We start from the raw sequence: 22354 nt of genomic DNA on the forward strand, positions 1-22354 counted from the left end.
TGGCTCATGGATGGCCGCAGCTCCCTGTATGCTGGTATAACTTTCCTTGGTGTGTTTGTGTGGATAGATCGCTCTCTTCCTCTTCTTACAAGGGCATCAATCTTATTGAATCAGGACTTCACTCCTATGACCTCATTTAACCATAATTACCGCCTCAAATCCCCATCTCCAAATAAAATCACATTCGGGCGGGGGTGTGTGTGTGTGGGGGGGCGGGGCGTGTTAAGGCTCCAACACATGAATTTGGGAGGGGGAACTCACACAATTCAATTCTTAGCCCTGATGTATCAACAGAATTAACGACATCAGTATTTCCAGTGGTTTAACATCCTATATAATGTTTGAGTTTCTAGAGTTAACATTTACGGAGCATGTACTCTGCACCTGACACTGTGCTAGATTTTGGACATTATAAAGAGGAATAAAAGAGTCTCCTGTCTGTAATCTTATATTGTTTAACAGGTGACGTTGACGTGTATACTCACAAACTTCACAATACCACGTGAGAAGCTAATAGAAAGGTGCACATGCTATTCCAGAAAGAAAGGTTTCCCTACACTGTATTTTCCATCAATATATCCTAAGTAGTGTTTTTTCCTATTTTACACAGTAGGAGACCCTTGTTTTCTGCTCTGGTCTCCGAGAGCAGGTACCAAAAACAGTTGTGTTTTAGGTAGAACATTTTATTCCTGAGCTGCCTTCAGTGACTGTGCAAATGCTGTCCATGTGGCATCATTTTATTCAGTCTTTTCTCTCCCTCAATATATGATTGATAAGATTTGGGACATTTCGATGGCTTTAAAATCCTCTAAAAGTGAATTTATTGCTCTTATCAACTAATAGGACTGTTTTCAATGGGATGAATCACTTGCCACTTACGAAGAAAAATTTCTCACAGACTTTGACTTAACACTAAGAGCACTGAAGTTTTACAATTGCCTCAATTTTTATTTTGCTGTAAAATGAAATCAGGTATGCCTATACATTCGTGTGTTGCCTAATTTTTGCTTGGTCACACTTTCATTAGTCCTGAATACTTCTGAAATTATTGGTATCAAGCGGGACCAAAGGAAGGGCCACAATGTATACATTTTTGAAAACCTCTCTAATATCATCGCCACGTTCGGACCTCTTCAGGGCAGTCCTATGTTGACGTTCCAAAATTAAGTTGAACAAGTTCAGGAGACCCCCTGAGTTTATAAGCATCGCGCTTGGCTTTGCCCTACCAGCTTCCTCTGCACTATTGTAACTGTTAGGTTTTAAAACTGTTTCTATGTGCTTTGCTCTTTTATTTATTTTAGCTGGTGGACACACCTTTTCCTTTTTAAGCTGGTGTGTCAATGGCCCTTCCTTATAATAACAGTTGACATAATGCTGTTGAGCTTGAAGAAAACAGTATTAAGGAAACACGGGCTGTTTCTCACTTTCTCAGGCCTCTGCAAGGAGGAATGCAGGTCTCGCACCAGGGTCAGGTGGAGGGAGAGCTGTACCAGTGCATGCAACTAAGAATTTCAGATTCGCAGGCATGCTTCTGTTTGTTTGGGGTTTACATGTTTGCTCCTACCCCAGGATACTGAGTTAGAGCCATAGAGAGAGGCCATGTTTTTCACCTGTTAGATTGGTAAATGTTCTGAACAAGCAATAACCACCACTGCTGACAAAGAGTCTGGGATGGAAACATTTTCTTACTTTGGTGGTAGGAGTGTGAATTCTTCAACTGTTTTTGCAAATAAATGTGGCAGCAGTTATTCAAATTAAAACTATATGTTATGCGACAATTTCAGGTCTAGAATTCTAACTTACATTAAAAAAAAATCACATTTGATAAAGAACATGTATACACATAATGCTATTTGTAGCGTTGTTTTTCATGCCAATGAACCATAAGCAATCTGAATGCCCAAGAACAGGGAATTGAATAAATTTTGGTACACACACACACACACACACACACACACACACACACTGATATATAGGTTATTTAAATGTCCCAAATGTGAAGGATGTTCATAATATACTGTGAGATGAATAAAAGCAAATTCAAAGTAAAGTGAACAAATACAACTTGTTAAAAAAAAAGCCAAACCTAAAAAACAGGTTATGTGGTCTTTCCAGTTGAAACCATGAGGGTGCAGAGAAGAAAAAAAGTGAATTTTGCAGAGCTGAAGACCAAGCCCCTGAAAAAGAAGTTTATTCAAAGGATGTTTAGAAGGAAGCTTATCTATGAGGAAGGTAAGCACGATCATAGGAATAGAGGCGATATACTGAACTGGGACAAGAATGGCTAGGATGGCAAAAATAAAAAGCTGGCAACTTCTAAGTACCTACAGAATCCAAATTGGCATTTGTCATCCGGATCCATATTAGTGATGCTGATGCGAACCCTAAGTTCCAAAAGGTGTTGTAGTTTCTTCACCTCCGCCAGATGTTTAATGGTACCTTCATTAAGCTCAACAAGGCTTTAGTTAACATGCTGAGGATTGTGGAACCATTTATTTCGTGGAGACACCAAACTTGAAGTTATTCATTGATCTACAAGCATGGTTATGGCAAAATCAATAGGAAGCTAATTGCGCTGACAGATAACACAATGATGGCTCTTGGTAAACACAGCGTATCTGCACAGAGGATCTCACTCATGAGATCTACGCTGTTGGGAATTGCTTCACAGAAACAAGCAACATCAGCTGGCCCTTCAAATTATCTTCTCGAGGTGGACTGGAAACAGAGACCAGGCATTTTGTAGAAGATGGAGATGCTGGCAATAGGAAGATCTAAGTAAACAGGCTCACTGGAAAGATGAAAAAAAGTGCCTACCATAATTATTTTTTGTCCCCTGGTGTGTTAATGAATAGTGACTTCTCTCAAATTGAAATGTAAAACAAAAGGCAAGCAACCCCCCCCCCCCCCCCCGGAGAAAACAGGCTAAGTGGTGGACCAAAGAGAAAATGGGACCAGTACACACCCAATTCTTCACATTTATTAACTAAAAGAGGCATGGGGGGGGTTTATTTACTTTTCATTCATTTATTTATTCTTTTGTTATATCATAAAAGGGAAGCCACAAAGATGGATACTGGGTGAGGGGAGGGCTGAACACCAATATGGCAGCCAACCTCATTATCATCTCTCTAAATGTGAGCAGGGGGCTGCCTCTGACTTTTTGAGCACAGAGATTTGAAGAAAGATGTTGACTGGGGAGGAAGAGAATGGCTGGACCACCCAAGTTGCCTGCAGTTACTGACAGCCACTCTTTCCTGAACAGGGGTCTTAAGGTTGCCAGGGTAACCAGTTATGTGCAACCTTGCAGTAACAATCTGCTTCAGAAGAAGTATTGCCCTTACCTATGCCAAGGTCAGCTTCCGAGGGTGGGAAAGATAAAGACAGCAGAAGGTTATTGATGGATGAAGATGTACCTTCAATGGGTAGGAGTCCAAACTTCCAGATGAGTCAAGAAATTCACCAGATATTCATGCGCCCTCCTCACCCCACCCACAGACCTAGGCACCAATTTGCATGTGGGTATCAGTGTCCAAAGATTTGTTAGAAGAACGTGCTGGGAGAGTATTTGAAGTTATTAATCTATGCTTTTTTCTCCCTGTATGTATTTTCCTTTTTCTGTTCCTCCTCATTTTAAGCAGGTACTGGGCTATGAGGAAGTGTGAGGCAGGATAATGTTTCTGGCTATTAATCACCAGTCACCCAAGTCTGAAGGAGAAATCAAGCAAGATTTCTAGAAAAGGCAAAATGAAGGAGGAGTTGTGGGCATTGACCAGGTATCTTGGCCAGAGATAAGCTAAAAAGAGATGTTCAAGGGAATAGGAGGTGTAGGGAGGGAGGGAAGGGAAGAGTTGGTGGGAGCAAAAAGACAGGCTCAGTGCCTGATTGTCAACTTCATAAAGAAGGGAGTTACCCTCCCTTCCCCCCCTCCATTGTCTTGCCTCTGTTGGTTGTGCTTATATACATGCAGACAAGTCCTTCAGTTGATCTCTTACCCACCCCCCCCCCCCCCCGCACCAAGTGTTGGGGGGGGGCGGTAGGAGAGGCTGAGAGGGTGTCAGTGGGGTGGGGGGAAAGGAGACATATATGTACTACTATTTGTAATACCTTAAACAATAAAATAAAATAAAAAAGAAGGGAGTTGTAAGACCCTGCAGAGGAAAGGCATGCTTGGTATGGACACAAACGAAACTAAGAGGATCCATTTTCCCAATGGAAGACATTTTGGAATTATACAAATATGTGGCAATAAATAACCTTGTATCCCTGAGCAAGAGTTTTTGTGGGATTTATACTTTAGAAGTTGGCTTGCTGTAGGTCATAAGCTTCAAATTTTGCTGGATATTGCCAAAATGTTTTCCAAAATATACTAATTTTCTCTTTCAACCTCTTATACTTTTCTTCTCAAATGTAAACTACATTCCTTATAGTAAAACTTCAATGTTCATCAAGCATCATTAACATTAAAGTAATTAACAGTAAGAATTTGAAAGTTCCTGTTCCCCCTAGTTCCCCGCCACACTCGTCATTGCCAGGCTTTTGAATTTTTTCCAGTCGGACAGACATAAAAGGGTATCTTGTTTTAATTTGCATGTTTCTATTACTAGCAAGTTATAGCTTCCCCTATATTTTTATTGGTTATACAGAACTTCTCTTCTGTGAACTGAAAGTTTATATTTATTTCTTTACTGGAATTTTTGTCTTTTTCTTACTTATTGGAACTTTTTACTTCTTCTAGATTGCAACTATTTCTCAAATGTCTGTCTCCTAAATAATTTATCTGTCTCTAGCTTGCCTTTTAACTTTGTGTATGATTTCCAATGTATGGGAACCTAAAATGTTAATGTCATGATATGTATTCATCTTTTAGTATGTATTTAATGGTTCTTTTTTTCTTAATGCACTTTATTTTTTTGCAGCACTTTCAGGTTCATAGCAAAATCAGCAGAGGCACACATATTTTCCATATACCCTCTACTTCTACACAGGCATAGCCTCTTCCATTATAGTCATCTCCACCAGAGTGGTACATTTGTTACAATGGATGAACCATTTTATATTTTTAAGAGATCTTTTTTTTAAAGATCTTTAATGTTATGAAATAATCTCCTATATTTTTTTTCCTGAAACTTTTAAGGGTTGCTTCGAGTCTTAGGTCTTTAATCCATGTGGACATCTTATTTGTGTATAGTATGGGGGGAAATTTAATCTTCTGATACATTTAAAGTTTGTTCCTCAATCACATGGGATAAGACCACCCTATTGGCAGAATTCACCTGCAGCCCCATTGAAAGATTCAGGATAGTAAAGTGGTTCATAGCAGGCATCAGGATTAAACATTGTGGGTAAACCACTGGGCTCATGATAAGACTTAGAACCAAAGAGAAAATTAGTGGTGTTACTTGGAACAGTGAGTGGGGTGACTATTATGGAGTCACCCATATTGAGGACATTGGCTAAGGGGGAACCAGGGACACTCACTGATTGGAAAAGGATGCAACTGGACTTATCTCCTAACTGGATATCAGGATCTGGGTCAAACAACCATCCAGAAAATGCAGCAGCAGATATGGCAGAACTAAGATAGCCACGGTATTTTCCAAGCAGGTGTAGACAATCAGGAAGAAAGTATCTTCTAGATAATGTTTAATCTGTGTAATATCAGTAATTTATTCAATACATTTAATATATATAGTATATATTAAACATATAATATTTAACATATACTATAAGCTTCTTTAAGTTCTTAAAAAAACTGAACCTAGTAAGAGAAGAGAAAGATCCACTTTTAATGTTTAGCTGGAAAAAATAAGGTTTATATTTATTTCTCTTCCCCCAAAAGAATAAAATAGAATCAATTTTAATAATTTGAGGAGATATTTATTATAATTTTTTCTTATACAGTTTATTTTCTATAAGTAAAATGACCACACAGAATTTCATGGTAATTTTTGTATTTACATAGCTTTTTAAAGAAAATAAAAAGAAAGCCTTGAGTTATATAAACCACTTATATAGGTATGCTTTCTAATGTAAAATCTCAGTGAACACCATCTCAGTTATCAGAATTAAAAAGTATAACCCAGAATCCAGGGTATAATTTCTAAGATGTGTATCAAATTAAACATTTGAAATATAGATTAATCTGCATGATAATTTTTTTTAAATAAAAATAATTAGCTGGGAATATCCCACATGAGTTCTGAATCCCCCAGTTGACCCGCGTAATTTTTCTTATTCCTCTACAGCACATGGGATTCTTTCTATGAATGACATCAGTTTGGAAATACCCCGTGGTTTTCTGAGTTATAAATGGATATAGCACTATGTATGCCTGATTATATTATGATTCATACTTTCACTTCTGTTTTTTACACTATCATTTTGAAAAAGTGAAAATGAAACTGTTTCACTGGCCAACAGGTCAGAAGGGAGAGGAAAAAGTAACGTGGAGTATAATGATTCACGAACTATTGCAGGATTATATTTACAATATTTCAGAATTATATTTCAAATATTTGAAAAACAGTTTCTTTTTTTTTTAAATATATTTTATTGATTTTTCACAGAGAGGAAGGGAGAGAGAGAGAGAGAGTTAGAAACATCAATCAGCTGCCTCCTGCACATCCCCCACTGGGGATGTGCCCACAACCCAGGTACATGCCCTTGACCGGAATCGAACCTGGGACCTTTCAGTCCGCAGGCCGACGCTCTATCCACTGAGCCAAACCGGTTTCGGCGAAAAACAGTTTCTTAAGGAAAAAAGTGCTCTCAGAGTTAATCTGGAATTGAGAGTGGCTACTGTCAGAGTTCTGCTTTACATAGGAACATTTCTTCCATCATCTCTCTCTGTCCAAAAACTGTTTTTTTGTTTCGTTTTTTTTTTTTTTAGAATCCAGCCTTATATCTCTGAAATTTGTTCCTTTAAATATTAACTATAGCAGAAAGATGGTGATAGCTAAAGAGTTAGGAAGGAAGGGAGGAAGGAAGGAAGGAAGGAAGGAAGAAAGACAATTGGGGAAAAGGAGACATATATAAAACTTTAGACAATAAAAAAATAAAAGAAAGAAAGAAGAAAGAAAGAAAGAAAGGAAGAAAGGAAGAAAGAAAGAAGAAAGGAAAATGTGGAAAGTTCCCACATGATTTCACTGTTGAATCACTTGCACCTTTGTCAGTTTCTGGCATATAGCAATGTTCAACAAAGATTTGTTGAGTAAATGTACATTATAGCTCAAAAACAATTTCTGTACCCATGCTTTTCTGTGGAAAAGCACAAGAAAAAAATGTTTTCTGAGGTCTCAACATTTAGTAACCATGAAGTATCAGGAATCTAATGGATTTCACTTATGGGATTCTTAAAGTAATGCTTCGCGTCATGAGGCTTGAGGTCTAAGGCTAGATGCCTCAATGCCTTGTGGTTCTTTATTTCACATTACTTGTTAGAATGGGAATTTTGCCAGAGATTATAAACCCTTTATAAAGATTAATGTGACTTAAAAATCTATTTATTAAGTTTATATTTACCTTCTTGGTCTGCCTGTCACCAAATGGCAGTTTCTTCAAAAGAATTGCCTTGTGGGTCGGTATATATTTGCCTATAAATGAATTAATTCCTCAGAATTAATTCCTCACCTTCAAATCTTCCCTTCCCAGACTAGATTTTTTTTTTTTTTTTTTTTTTTTTTTTTTTTTTTTTTTTTTTTTTTTACTATTTACACTGCTTGATGTTTGAATTTCAAAGCTATCAACACCTTTACCTTAAGGTATTGAAGAATGATCATACCTAAGAAAATACATCACCTTTTGTTTTTAACTATCACTAACATCTTAAGATGGGATAGTCTAACAGATGAGTTAGCCAATCACTTTTTGGAAAAACAGGAGGGATCTGATTGTATAAGTGGTAAGGAGTAAAAATGTCTAAGGGGCAGTACATTCATGAAGACTGTTTAGTCGGAAATATAAAAGTTACTCCTTCCAAAAATTCCCAGAGAGTCTCAAAACACCATTTAAAAATATTAGAACATCCAATGTTAGTTATACCAAAAATTTAATCTGAAAATAACATTGAGAATGTACATTAATAAAATTGTTCTTGTTTTAAGCCACTACATTTTTTTTTATTCTCACCTGAGGATATTTTCCCATTGGTTTTTAGAGAGAGTGGAAAAGAGAAAGACAGAGATAAACATCAATGTGAGAGAAACACATTGATTGGTTGCCTCCCACAGGCATCTCACCAGGCCAGGCCAGGAAGCAGCCTACAACCGAGGTACGTGCCCTTGATTGGAATCGAATCTGGGACCCTTTGGTCTGCAGTCTGAGGCTCTATCCACTGAGCCAAACCGGCTAAGGCTAAGCCACTATAGTTTGTGATAAGCAGCAATAGATTACCAGAACAGAATTGCTATAAAGATTAAATGGCCCAGCCTGTGTGGCCCAGTGGTTGAGCACTGACCTATGAACTAGGAGGTCACAATTTGATTTCTAGTCAGGGCACATGCCCAGATTGCAGGCTCGATCCCCAGTAGGAGGCAGGCAGGAGGCAGCCAATTGATGATTCTCTCTTATCATTGATGGTTTTTATCTCTCCCTCTCCTTTCCTCTCTGAAATAAATAAAAATATATTTTAAAATTATAAGGATTAAATGGATATTAATGAAAAGAAAGTCAAATAGCGAGATTCTTTTTAAAAACTGAAAGCAGTTAACAACAGAAGTAAGGATATCATCTTATTAAAACAGAATAGCTTATAAACCAATAAGACTGTAACCTGCTAAATATTTTTAAAAGAAATAATGTGTTAAACAGACAGGGAGCTGGTCACCTTGGCATGTGAAAGAAGAAACAAGGAATCCATGAAGTGCACTTTGGCAGAGAATTCTAAAGAAATTTGTTCCCAAGATTTGTCCTTTTCGGTGCTGATGGTTGAAATTGTAGCATTAGTTACTCATTACTTGATGCCATTGAACATCTTGTTTAAATCAACCCCTACTTACTCTGAGTTCATATTCACTAAACGATATTTGGATTCTAATTTGATTTCTGATATAACTTTACCAGGAAGGAATGCATTGGCTAGAGGATCCCTTGTCCGTTGTACCTCTCATTATAATTAATGAGGTTTTTTTTTTTTCCTGGTTTGTACAGAAATCTGTAAGTTTTCTGTAAGTTACAGTTCCCAAATCTGACCAAATCTGGGGCACTGACCAGATTGAGTTTTGGACAAGGCAGAGCAATGGAGTTGGGCCTTCAGTGGCTTTCCCAAGGCTGTTGCCACTTGGACGAGTCCTCCTGGCCTTCCTACTTCTTGTAGGGACAGTGTGAAAGAATATGTGGTTAAATGCACGGCAAATGTCAGTTTCCATCCCCAAGTGTTTCCTCCAACAGTTTGTATAAAGAAGAGGGAAAAAAAATCATGTACTGAGAAGAAGCAGAGCAGGGAGGAAAAAGAGAGCAAACGAGTTGGGTGAAAAAATGCTTTCTTGACATATTAAGTTCTGACAGAAATCTCCCTGGTGATGGAATATTGTACTTTGTCAGGTGTGATAGCTAATTTTATGTGTCAAACTGATGGGGCCATGGAGTGCCCAGACATTTGGTCAAGCATTATTCTGGACATGCCAGTTAACATTTGAATTGGTAGACTGAGTAGAGCAGATTGCCCTCCCCTAGGTGAGTGGGCCTCATCCAGTCAGTTGAAGGCCTGGATAGAACAAAAGGCTGATCCACCAGCAGAAGAGGGAACTCTTTCTGCCTGACCGCTTTGGAGCTGAGGCATCAGTTTTCTTCTTGCTTCCAGACTCTAACGGAAACATCAGCTCTTCCTGGGCATCAAGAGTGCCAGTATTCTCACTGGGTCTCCTGTTTGCCAACTGAAGATCTTGAATCTTGCCAGCCTTCATAATCCTGTCAGCCATTTCATTATAAAAAATGTCTTTATCTATATACATCCTATTGGTTTTATTTTTCTGAAGATCCCTGATTAATACATCAGGTGTTTTCGAGAAATGGCATGTTGCCAGACAATTTTACTTTTGCAAACAAATTAAGTATTGAATGTATTCATTGGCAGGGGAAAATATTTGCATATAAACTAGATTTTCTGAGATTCAGTGTGAATGAGGTTTTTTTTCATTAATGAGGATATATCCCATCCCATAAACACTTGTCAAATTTACCCCCAGTAATGGAAAATTATACACAGTAATGAACTTAAAACTATGGTGTACTTTTATGTTAGAATGTCTGTGGTACATTTTGCCTGGTTGGTCTTATTTGTAATGTCGTCACATTTCCTTCAGCTTAACAGGCTATTCCTTCAAATCCCCAAACTCAAATCTGACTCTTCACTAAACCACCCACTACAAAGTGAACAGCTCTACAACTTGCAAGTCCTGCCAAAGTTCTTTCAATAATAATTTATTAGAGGGAAATATAAATGAATAAGTGGTTGTACTCCATCCCAGTAACATAAGACCATTCACTAATTCCACAAGCATTTATTGAGCACCTACCAATGTACCAGACTAGAGAAACAAAGATGAAATGAGCACAGACCTTTTCCTTAAAGAGGGAACATGGAAAAACAGATATGAAGGCTAAAAGGAAAAGTGCCTGCTGTTTATTGAGTATCTATGTTTTACCAGGCACACCACTGGGGGCTTTGCAGTGGATCTTCACAACAACTTTCCAAGGTAGATACCATGATCCCTCATTCATGAGGACACCCTGGCAAAGGGAGGTCCTCTAGTTAGAAGAATAGAAATTATGAAGCTACTAGAGGCCTGGCGCATGAATTTGTGCACCAGTGGGGTCCCTCGGCCTGGCCTGCGAGATCAGGCCAAAACTGGCTCTCTAACATCCCTGAAGGAGTGCTGGATTGCAAGAGGGTGCAGGCCAGACTGAGGGACCCCACTGGTGCACAATTGGGGCTGAGGAGGGACACAGGAGATTGGCCAGCCGGGGAGGGATTGCGAGAGGGCTCCAGGGCGAGTCCGGCCTGTCTCGCTCAGTCCCCATCGACGGGACCCCAACAGCAAACTCACCTACTGGTCGGAGCGTCTTCCCCCTGGTGGTCAGTGCACACCATAGTGAGTGGTTGAGCGGCCTTAGCATATCATTAGCATTTTATGCTTTGATTGGTTGAATGGCTGACTGGACGACCAGACACTCAGCATATTAGGCTTTTATAATATAGGATAGCTAGAATTCACTGAGTCACAGTGACAGAGTTCAAACTTGTCTCTTACAAAGCCAGAAACATATGAGTTATCTTTTATCCCTCTCCTTTATTCTTTAATCCATCCCACCATTAAGACTTATCAGGTCTACTCCAATTAATCCAAGACTGCCATCATTTCCCACCTTGGTCTTTGGATTAGATCCCTGCATCCTTTTTGACTGCCTTCTAATTTCTTTTCCACACAGTAGCCAGGCTGAATTCTTGAATTTAAGATCTCATTGTACTATTACTCTTCTCAAAATATTCAATAGTTTCTCATGTTCATTGGAGAAAGTAAAAAACAACAACATTGTTTTAGAAAATTGAAGACAAGGTTCTAATTTCTGGACCCTAACTACCACTTTAGTATGAAATGCATGTTATTAGGTGGGTTTTATCTTAGTCAACACAAATGCATAAGCAAACATTATTCATTTGCAATCCAGAGCCTTTTAGAAGTTATTCAGTTGTATTTTCCTTTTTCCATTCAGAAAGGATTAATCTGAGCTCCTGTTTATGGACAACCAAAGAGATTACCTCTGGCCACACTTCAAAACTTCCTGGTAGAGCTATAAAGTCAATTGGCCTAGACCTTAAGTATCATTCCTTATGAAAAAGTTAATTCCCTATGAGCAAGTTTTTTTTTGTTTTTTGTTTTTTGCTAAGGCATAGAAAACACATTGGAGAATATCACAAGTGCATTTATTTTATTTATTCCACAAACCTTTTCATTGGCCTTCAGAGGAGTTATTCAAGCAAAGATTGAGCTGAACTTAAAGGGTAAAAATCTGAAATCAAAAGAATCACCTTTCTTTCCTTTATTTCTGAACAGCATTTTCAAAGCTCTCTAATATCTTGCTTTTCCTTGTCTATGGATAACAAAACCTGGGGTTGACCTACATTTCCTTTAGTAATGTTTGCTCACTTATACTGCAGATGTCATCTTTGTCATGTGTAACCCTCATTCCAGATGTCGATAGGATACAGAGCCTAAGGTAAATGATGAATGCAGAGATCATATCAAGAGTCTATAAGAAGACTATGTTTCTGGTTTGGAACCTCAAGAACAATAGCTCATAAATGGAGCAAAGATTGCTTTTGAGGGATCATATTTCTTATCCCTGACAAGTAACATGTTGCATACAATAGAATGTAGGTTATCTTCTGGTGATTAGAGAGAGACTCAGTTAGAAGGGAACTGATTATTATGGGATAAAAGCATAAACCTTCATAAACATATATTCACCAAAGCCTGCAGTTATTCAGACATTCTAGAATCAATAAAGTGTATTCATATTCCGAAGGTTCCACTGGTTCTCTGATGGCTCACCATTTCATCAAGTCTTCCTTAAGCAGTACTATCAGTAAGGGGCACTCATAGCAAATGTCTATACCCTATGAAATCTTTTAGTGCTAGTGTGAAGGAAGAGGAAGAAGAGGATGAGTAGAGTAAACTCCAACATTTGCAGGATGGGTATATGAGGAGGAGCCAATAAAAAGTAAAAAGAAGGAACAAACCAGGTAGATAGAAAGTAATTCAGGGCTGATTATATAGTCAATTAATCCAGTCTGCATTCCCACCAGCAGTACAAGAGATGAGCACTCCTGAAAGTGGAATGGTGGGAAACAGCTTTAAGTTCTACAGAGAAGTGAGAAAAGATTGGAAAACATCCTTTAAATCTAGCCTCAGGGTGATGATGGACATGTATCTTCAATTTAATAACAACTTTTAAAAAATTTTCTTTATTAATTAAAGTATTAAAAAAGTCTCCTTCCCCCCCCCCCCCATTGACCTCTCCCTGTCTGTGTACACTGGTTATGCTCATATGCATGCAAACAAGTCCTTTGGTTAATCTCTTACCGCCTCCCCCCGCCTCCACCTTCTCTCATAGGTTGGACAGTCTGTTTAATGCTTCTATGACTCTGGTTCTATTTTTGTTCATCAGTTTATGTTGTTCATTATATTCCACAAATGAGTGAGATCATGTGATATTTATCTTTCTCTTACTGGCTTATTTCTCAGCATAATGCTCTCCAGTTCCATCCATGCTGCTGCAAATGGTAAGAATTCCTTCTTTTTTTTTACAGCAGTGTAGTATTCCATAGCGTAGATGTACCATAGTTTTCTAATCCACTCATCTGCTGATGGGCACTTAGGCTGTTTCCAAATCTTAGCTATTGTAAACTGTGCTGCACAGTTGGTGTTTCTGGTTTATTGGGATATGTTCCTAGAAGTGAGATTACTGGGTCAAATGGCAGTTTCTTTTTTAATTTTTTGAGGAAATGCATACTGTTTTCCACAGTGGCTTCACTAGTCTGCATTCCCACCAGCAGTGCAAAAGGGTTCCTTTTTCTCTGCATCCTCGCCAGCACTTGTCGTTTGTTGATTTATTGATGATAGCCATTCTGAGAGATGTGAGATGGTACCTCATTGTTTTGATTTGTATCTCTCGGATGATTAGTGACTTTGAGCATGTTTTCATATGTCTCTTGGCCTTCTGTATGTCCTCTTTCAAAATGTCTATTTAGGTCCGTTGTCCATTTTTTGATTGGATTGTTTATCTTCCTTTTGTTAAGTTGTATGAGTTCCTTATAAATTTTGGCGATTAGGCCCTTATTGGAGATAACATTGGCAAATATGTTCTCCCATGTAGTAGGCTTTCTTGTTGTTTTGTGGATGGTTTCTTTTGCTGTGCAGAAGCTTTTATTTTGATGTAGTCCCATTTGTTTATTTTCTCCTTAGTTTCCATTGTCCTAGGAGCTGTATCGGTAAAGATATTGCTAAGACAAATGTCTGCTATCTTGCTGCCTATGGCTTCTTCTAAGATTTTTATGGTTTTCCCTCTTACATTTAAGTCCTTTATCTATTCTGAGTTTATTTTTGTGTATTTACAACTTAAAAAAAATTCGTTATTGTTGAAATTATTACATATGTCCTCTTTTTCCCCCATTGTCCTCTCCCAGCCTGTCCCCACCCACTCCCAGCCTTGACCTTTACCACCCCCCCCCGCTTTGTCTGTGTCCATTGGTTAAGCTTATATGCATACAAGTTCTTTGATCTCTTACCTCCTCCCCCCGCCCCCCACCTGCCTTCCCTCTGAGGTTTGACGGTTTGTTTGATGATTCTGTGTCTCTGGATCTATTTTTGTTCATCAGTTTATGTTAACAACAACTTCTGTTCCTCACTCTCCTAACTAGGCAAGTCTTAGTTAGTGTGGTCAGATAGTCAGGGTGGGAGGGGTTAGCTAGGGGTTTGCCCACCACTCCTAATGTCCACAAAGAGGTAGCATGGTAGAAAAGGATTTCTTTCCACTTCTTGAAGTAAAATTACTGAAACTTATAATTAACTAATTTCTAAATAATTTATCTGTTTGCACACCCTATTCATGGAAATCAAATGACTGCTTCTTAGAAAGAGACTGTGGCAGGAATAAGGGTTTATCCTTTCCCACTTCATTCTTTCTGAATATCTCTATACAACAAACATTATATGAAGGATCTATATTTTTAGTATCAGAAGTTGTGAGTTTATTATGTGGGTCTGTAGATCAGTTTTAAGAATATAACTCTACCAATCACATTGAGTGAGAATTATACTTTCATGCTTTGTGACACTGGGCAATTAATCAGAAATAAAGACTTTCAATGGTCGAGCTGGAAGTCAGATAAATCTGTTTGAACACTGCCTCATATTTCCTGGGTGATCTTGAACAAGTTATTAAATTTCTTTACTTTTAATTTCCTCATAGGTCAAGTGGGAACGATGCCATTTACCTTTTAAGGTTTTTTACAAGTATCTACGAAGATAATGCACGTTAAGCATTTCGAACAGTTCTTTGCACATAACCACGGCTCAATAAATGTTCATCACTATTATTTCTTTTCTAATTTCTAAAGTTAACCATTTCTCCTCTCTTTGGGGCCCATCCTTGATTGAAGCTTTTCAGGCATTGCTCCCACACTTCACCACAACCAGCACTTCTAAGGATACTCTCCCTTCCTTCTTTCCTTTCCTTCTTTCCTTCCTTCCTTCCTTCCTTCCTTCCTTCCTTCCTTCCTTCCTTCCTTCCTTCCTTCCTTCATCTTTATTGCCATTAGTCATGCCTAGAGTTCAATTACTTTAAACAAATCAACTTTTTTTCTATGGCTCCTGATGTCTGGTTAATGAACCTTGAATTTATTTCCTTCCTTTCCATGCCAACTCTTTCAATAAATACTCTATGCTTATTACATGATCTGTTTTGTTTGTAACCTTTGAAATGGAATCTTAGTCTCCTGAAACTGCTTGTTGTTGACCCATTTCTAGTGAAAATCAATAGCCTTTTGCAATTCTCAGCCTTCTGAGTTAGTCAGCTGCATGAGTCTGCTGAGAACCTTCCTTGAAAAAGCTCTTTTTGTGTCACCACAATATCCTCAGTCTTTTCCCCCTCTGGTTCTTATTTCCTGCCATGTCCCAATCATTGGAGGTAGTCAAGGACTAGTCTTTAGTTTTCTTTCTTCTTTTATACACTCATTTCTTCATAGAATTTTATCTACCTAGGGTTTTTATCATAACATTGATGATGAAAAGTATTACATCTACATCTGTGCTCTGAGTTTTCAGTATTACATCCACAGCTGAGCTCTGAGAAAAAACAAATAAAACTAATAAATTCTTGCAGGAATTTTGAACCTTCATATTTCCAAACAGCTAGAATCCTGCTTTGTTCTCATTCTTCAGCAGGTAAGCTTAACTTTCATTCCTTTCTTGGGCTTTACTGTTTCTGAACCAATAAAGACCTCTTCTCTTCCTGTTTCTCTTAGATTATGCCATTCAGATTAGTATCTGTCTTAAACTGTGTGAAAACACTATTCTCTAGTAGCTTATATGTACTTTGAGGATGGCACTCAGATTGGTATTTCTTTCTTTTTTTAAAAAAAATATATTTTATTGATTTTTTTACAGAGAGGAAGGGAGAGAGATAGAGAGTTAGAAACATCGATGAGAGAGAAACATCGATCAGCTGCCTCCTGCACATATCCCGCTGGGGATGTGCCCGCAACCAAGGTACATGCCCTTGACCGGAATCGAACCTGGGACCTTTCAGTCCACAGGCCGACGCTCTATCCACTGAGCCAAACTGGTTTCGGCAGATTGGTATTTCTTGTGTGAAACTTAAATACTTGATAATGCATTACTGTGTGTCCACTTTTTTTAAAATGTCAGTATTGTAGCTGAAAAGTAAAACTTAGGTAAATATCAGAGTAGAAATAGTTTTATACCCTAAAGGAATGTAATACTTATGTGGGGATTTGTGTTTATGGTCAAGTTAAGTTTATTTAATAATATTGAGAGATAATTAGAATATGAGATTTAAGTCTATTAAATATTAAGGGTCATATAAAACAAACCTACTAAACAAATGTTTTTTCCTCTTTTTTTTTGTTAATTATTTGACACTGGAACTTAATCAAATTAAGATGTTTCCTCATAACCCTGGTTAAGAAATGTGTAGAAATTTTTTTCTGGAACATTAAAATGGGATATTTAACAAACATTTTATGACTCATAATTTGGAGAATGCAATTAATTTTGAATATAATTACTTTCATTAAAATCCACTGCAATCTGATTTGTGCAATTAATTAGAAAAAATCTATGGGTGGAAAATTCTATGTTGAAGAAATATTTTGTTTTGTGTGGTATTGAGCAAAGCTTTCCAAAATTTTCATGTTTTTTATTTGAAAAGACTTGAACAAAATCTCAGATAAATTGTAGATACAGTAAAAAATTATTAAACCAAACTTTTTGATACAAAGTCTCACAAAAGGAAAGCAATTTTGCATTGATTGGAAAAAGGGGGCCATTTCCTTTATTCTTACTTAGTGTACCACGTTAATCTTAGAAAGTACATAGACTTTTCATATATTGTCTGGTTGAGAAATGACTAACATTCTATTCTTGACAGGGTCACTTGGAAGGCCTCTGGGTGGTGCCAAATAATAATTATGATACTATTTGGGGCTATATGTCGGAATATTGAAAGCTCAATTTGAATTCTTTTCAGTAGCTGAGTCACTGCAGGGCCCTTGCAAATGACTTTTATTTTTGCACCTCAGTTTTTTTTTATTACAATTCTAAGGGGAATTTTTATTAGAACATACAAGACATTATTTAATAATAAGAAAAATTTGAATTCAGGAAAAGGAAAAAACCCTGATCAAGTCTTGCAGGAATTTTGCCAGCTGAGAGATGAGGGTCATATATGGGTGAATTATAACTGAGACAATTGGATAGCACCAGTATTTTATTTTAGTTTACCTCAAAGAATTATGTCTCTAAGATTGTATATTTCTGGCCCAGGGATCAACCTTATTTGATGTTTTGCTACTGTGGTTTCATTTATTTACTTCCTTATTCTATCAAACAGATATGTGCTGACTGCAGCTACGCGGCAAAGTTCTAATGATTGGTGACACAGGTAAAGCCTGCGATGAAGTTACAGGCCTTACTCTGGCTAAGTTCTTCTCATTTATCCTTGCCTAGGCTTTACTCCAAAATGAGAGCCATTTGCAAGAATTATAGGATGTGAGTTTTATACTTTGGGGAATGCAGAATTGGGAAAATATGTTTCTGGCCCTTGAACCCATCATATTTCGTTTGTCACCTCTACTCGAAATAGCAAGAAATTCAATACTTAGAGGTAGAACTTGGAAAGCCTGGCACCTATTTGTAAATAGTCCAAGTTCTGGACAAGGGGAAGATGACCACTGTGAGTTCCAGTTGTGTGGGTGTGGGGCCTCCTGTGCAGGCTATGCTTCATGGTTTTGTGATATATATGTAGGTGGTAGCTGAGATTTAGAAGATGAGAAAGAGAGATAAAAGAATGTAGGTATAACCCTGTTTTAATATTTTTCCCTACTTTAATGAATCACTTGGACTTGTTCCTTTTAATTCATGGGATAATCTCTCTATATAAAAGGCAGAGTGACCTTCTGACCATCAGACCGGCCAGTGGGTATGACACGCACTGACCACCAGGGGGCAGACCCTCAAGGCAGGAGCTGCCGAGCTGCGGTGACTTGGCAGTGGCGGTTCTTGGGTAACGCACCCTGGAACCAGAGAAGAGGGAGCCCGATTCCTCATGGGGCCACTCGATTCCACCTTTGGCTGTGGGTTATGTTGTTGCTGGGGCACTGTCAGCCCGAATCTGGTTTATTGCTGAGCTGTGGTGACCGTAGACGGTGCCGCCCCAGGTGAGGCCGGCTAGGGAGGGACCACGGGAGGTTGGCTCCAGCGTGTGTTTGGCCCATCTAGCCCAGTCCCACCCTGCTGGCTGCCTTCTAATTAATTTACTTTCAATGTGCATGAATCTGTGCACCGGGTCACTAGTTTTTAAATAATTACAAAGGAAGTGGATTCATAGACAGGTCCATTCTTTTCCAGAAGAGAATTTTATTCCAGTTGTGCTTTTCTCTATGTTCTATCTTCTCTCTCTTTTTTATTGTTATATTGCATGGTATTTTCATCTGACACATACAGTCCAAGTTATTTCCATAAGGACTTGTCAGTTTTCTACATAGGAAGGAAATTGGCTACTACTGTAAATGGGAATCTCCTAGGGTGTGTCTCCAGGCCATACCTTCTAGGCTTCTCTGACCCCATAAGAGTTATGATCAGAAGGGAATTTCCTTGTTTGAAGTCTTGTCATTTCAGTGACTTTCTAAGTGGAAACGAAAGAACCCAGTAAAGCTTTGAAAAAAAAAATTGTCCTTCCTGGCAATTACATGGTTTTCCTCTTTCTTTTCTCCCCTGGACATCATTTGAACATGAGGAACTCTTATTGCTTTAGAAACAAATATGAGACAATTCTCTGGAAAAAGAAATTTGATTTTGGGTCAACAACTGGAAAACACTAATTTTCTTCTCCTGGAGCTCCACAATAAAATGTATCTTCAATATAACTGAGAAGAAAGACTACAAGTATTGCTTGTTATTCATGTGTGGCCCTTTGAATAATGAACATAAAGTTTGAGTAAGGGTACAAAATTGATACGCCCTTCAACTTTCTTAATACTTAAAAAAAGTGTATGTGATAGATAGCCATCTAAAAATTTACTTCAAATTTCCATGGACTCTCTTATGTAGAAACAGATACTAGCTTATTTCTTATCTAAAAAGTGAAAAAGGGAAGTGACAAAGAATAAATGTTTCATGGGTCATTGACTAGGATTCTAAAAGATTGTGTGTAGTGTATGGGTGTGTAACAATGAATGAGGGAGGGAAAAAGAGTTGGAGAGAGAGAGGGAGAAGAGAAAAAGAGAGGTGGTTAAGGGAAGAGAAAGTAAAGTGCTTGTTAAATGCAAAGTACATATCTATACTTAAAACATAAATTCTAGCTTAAAATAATGCAAAGTAAAAAAGTGGCTATAAGAGAATACTAAGGAGAAAAGGATTGGCGGGATAGGATATTTCCCACTAATTAAAAAAGTCTATGGCTATGCTTTTATTTCCTAAGGTACAGGAATAGGTTCTGTACTTCCAAAAATATAATCCTTTTCCTTATAAAAATTAAAAAGAAAACTATAGAGGTTTACAAATAAGCAACTTATGACTTTTCACTCAATTTATTATTTAGGTTTGACTTTGGTGTTTTCCCTCATCTAGTTTTCAAGATGATCATGCTGTTGCTAAAAAGGATCCAGTAAGATTAATATAATTATTTGTAATAATATTTAATCAAAAAAGTTTTGAAGTAGTGTAAATTAAATATAGTCAAACATTTTGCTATATAAAAGTGATAAACAGAGTCCAAAGGGAAGGTGCCAAGATAAACATATTTAAAATTTGAAACCATTCTCATCATAGTGAGAATATCTATTAATACTTTTGTTTTCATACATGAAAATCAATTTCCTCCCCCCAAAAATCTTTTCCTAATTTTTAGAATGTTAGCTATAAGGGTGTGAGAATGAGCACCAAAAGGGATAAAAGTAATCTCAATTATGCTCTAATTTGACATGCTGTAATATTTGTTCAAGTCAAAATTACCATGTGATGATTTCATTTTAAATGAGTTTATTTGAATTTTACAAAATAACTATTTTCTGAAGAGAAAAAGTCTTGATTCCCTTTGTAAAAGAAACACTATTGGGTATGTGTTATGTTACTGAATTGTAGAAAAAGACTAAAAAGTGTTGGAGATAATAGAATAAATGAAAAAAAAATCTCAATTTAAATACTATCTCTGTTTTGTTAGAAAACTACTTGTGTAATTACTTTCATTCCAAATGTCTCAATATTCACCATCATTACTGTTTCTTTCCTGGCACTGAGAATCAAGAAAGGCCAGACAGAAAGAATATGAAATGGAATGGTCACTAAATGAAGAAAGTGTGTTTAACCCTAATACCATAATACCAATTAAACTAATATTATGGCTTCCTGGTTTTCTTTCAAAAATAATTTCCCTCCTCTAAACTGTTTGACAGGCTACTACTTGCTACCAGCCATGTCTCAAGAGATGGGTACTGACTGGAAATTTTGAGCATCTATAGAAGTGTTTATTGAATTTTTGAAAAATTAGATTAAACACCAACAATAAGCAATCCTTATTTTCCTGTTTGTTGAGCAATTGCTCCTAGTTGGACCACAAACTTGGGCTACAAATTCAGAAGAAAGAGCAAAAGTGCAGTAAGATGTTTGCATAGAAAACACATTTGTAGATCCTGAAAAACAAATCAACCAACCAACCAATCCACCAAACAAGCCTCAATAAAAAACAAACTGAGCATGAAAATAACATTAGAACACGTCCAATATTCCTGGGGGGCGGGGGGGGGGGGAAAGTCATAGCAATAGTGTGTGGTAAACACAGTTCTTTTCTAAAAGTTTATGTCTACCTTCTCTCTCCCTTATATAACCTTTCCTCTTTAAATTTGGATGGCTCAGAGGGAAGTGGGATGATATACAGTATTAATTTTTCTTCACTTAGAAAGGAAACCTGACAGTGTGGAAAGATCCTGTCCACTAAAAACGTTCCTTCCAAGATCATACCTGTCTAGGCTAGAGCAGGGGCAGAGAGCTGCTCCCACTTTGGTATATGCCACTTTTTTTTTTCTCTAGTTCCAGTTGCGGGAAAGTCTTTTCTCATTACTGCCCTGAATTTTCCCTCCACATTCCAGCTTGTTCCTAGGGAGCGAGCCTGGATCTCTACCATAGGATGGGCTTTCGACGCTTTCTTCTTCTGTAAGTTCAATATTGCCAGGCTCTTTCCAAGGCCCATTTTGGCAGCTCTTCTAGAGATTTTATCTTCATAATAACCCCCTTCCTTCAATGCTCCCTGTGTTACAAATGCCCCTCTACTATGTGATGGGAAACCTGATCTAAGAAAATTTCAGTTCAGGGAATAGTTATCAAGCAACTTATAATGTGCCAGGCATGTGAGCCCTGGGGCTATGCCAGTGAACCGGGTCATCTGTCCGCCTGAATATCACAGTTTAGGAAAGACAGACACTCAGTGAGTAATGACCGCTGTGAGGACGGTTATGGAAGAGGCGGTAAATTTTCTAGAGCAACAGGAATAGAATGAATCCTGGAGAATCATGAAAGGCCTCCCTGATGAAGAGATGTTTAAGCAAAGACTGAAGCACGAGTAGAAATTAGCCATGACAAGAGGTCCAGACAATGGAAGTGGTACATGGGGAGGACATGGGGTTGAGAGGTGTCCTGAACTCCGAGGAAAGAGCATGTTTAAGAAGAGGATTCCAAGGGGAGAGCGTCCTGGTTGCTGCCATCATTGGTAATGGGGAACTCAGCCGGTCAGGAAGGAGCAAACTCTCTACTCACTTCTTTCTGTGACTTGCCACCTAGCTGTCCACACTGGTTCCTCCACTTTTTTACACTGTAGTTTTAACTGTCCTGGTTATGGGAATGTATTAGCTCAAAAATAAATGCTGTTAAGGTGATATACATATAAGATGATAGATATATTTTTTGTGCCACAGTGGACAATTAGATAAAGAACAGAAAATGTTTAATATATTTAGCAATAATTTATTCATTGGTGACATTGCAAAGAGCCCTTCATGGCTTAGAGGGAGAGCAAGCCACATTGCAGCAGGTTGGGGAGCAAATAGTGGGAGAGATAG

At 37.9% G+C, this 22354-nt stretch overlaps 1 pseudogene across 1 annotated transcript; it reads left to right on the plus strand.

Annotated features, from left to right (window-relative positions):
* The first annotated feature begins 2280 nt into the window (after positions 1 to 2280).
* On the plus strand, positions 2281 to 2778 carry LOC308517065 (large ribosomal subunit protein uL30-like; annotated as a pseudogene). The gene has a single exon. The product of its transcript is annotated as a large ribosomal subunit protein uL30-like (transcript).
* The last annotated feature ends 19576 nt before the right edge of the window (positions 2779 to 22354 follow it).

The sequence above is a fragment of the Myotis nattereri genome, assembly GCF_964212035.1.
Source record: "Myotis nattereri genome assembly, chromosome: 3".
NCBI classification, from domain to species: domain Eukaryota; kingdom Metazoa; phylum Chordata; class Mammalia; order Chiroptera; family Vespertilionidae; genus Myotis; species Myotis nattereri.